Genomic DNA, 1,270 nt, shown 5'->3' on the forward strand with positions numbered 1-1,270 from the left:
TGAAGCATATACTCTCGATCCATGCAACTCATCAACTGTGTCAGAAGACGAGTCTCCATACCTTTCTGGTGATTCTCCCTCTTTGATGCAATCGCGTCAATCTCATCGATAAAGATAACAGAAGGAGCATCTCTATACGCTTCAGAGAAGAGCTTTCTAACATTCTCTTCAGATTCACCCGCAACACCAGAAACAACGTCAGAAGCAGATTTCATGTAAAAAGGAAGACCAGTTTCAATAGCAATGGCACGAGCCAATGTAGACTTGCCACAACCAGGTGGACCATGAAGTAAGATCCCAGAGATTGGTTTCTCTTGAAGACGTTCATAAATTTGAGGCAAAAGCAGAGGAATCTTTACACGCATCGTTAGGTCATGCAATATATCCTTTAACCCACCAAGATCCTTAAACTTCTTACCTTTGTTATTCTCTGTCTCTAATGATTCAACATCATCAGAAACCCTAATTTGTTTCCTTGTATCATACGAAGCCCTGAGATTATCATTTGTCAAATCAAACTGTGGAGTTGACTTACCACTATCATCATCTAATACATTTCCATCCACGGCATCAGACCACGAGGATCCTGATGGTGAAGTTGTGGCGGCTCTCTTTCGTGATTTTGATCTTCCATTGCTTTCTTCTTCGTCTTGACTGCCTACGTTCCTGGATTGGAGGATTTGGTTGACGTTAAGCAGGAGAACATGGCGACTCGATCGAGACCATTCACGGTCCTTTGAACGGAGGTCATCGACGATTTCCTCTGCTGTTGATCCCTTCTCGAATGATTCGAGAACTAGGTTTTGGAATCTCCGATTTGCAACGCGACCGCTCCGACCTCTTTTCACCATCGCCGGCTTTGGTATTTGTCAGATTTAGGTTAAATTGACATAGTTCTGTTCTGTCGCTTGACAAGTTTTTTATAAACCATGTTTTTGCCGCGTAACTCTTATTGGGCTACGTAAAAAAGCCCACTAATAAACCATCCATTAATTCACTATTGGTCATCGTCTTTTTGGTCTAATTCAAAAACTTTAGGAAACAAATTTTGGAATTGACATGAAGCTACCAAAGTAACAAAACAATAATAAATAGAAAAATAAATGGGATGGGTTTTGGGACGTGCATGTGCATACATAATTGCAGTGGCAGGAATATTAATTGAGAAAGCCTTAATTGGTTAGGGTACTGTCCTTAGTCCTTGACGTTTGCATTATATTGTCCTTTTCACGATCTCATCGATATGCTGCCCTTTTTGGTTTCTAATCAT

The 1,270-nt window shown here is 40.8% G+C and overlaps 1 pseudogene; it reads right to left on the bottom strand.

The window, feature by feature from the left end:
- The window catches only part of LOC104778790, a 10,480-nt pseudogene extending 9,629 nt beyond the window's left edge, over nt 1–851 (bottom strand).

This window comes from Camelina sativa, chromosome 3, assembly GCF_000633955.1.
Source record: "Camelina sativa cultivar DH55 chromosome 3, Cs, whole genome shotgun sequence".
NCBI lineage: Eukaryota > Viridiplantae > Streptophyta > Magnoliopsida > Brassicales > Brassicaceae > Camelina > Camelina sativa.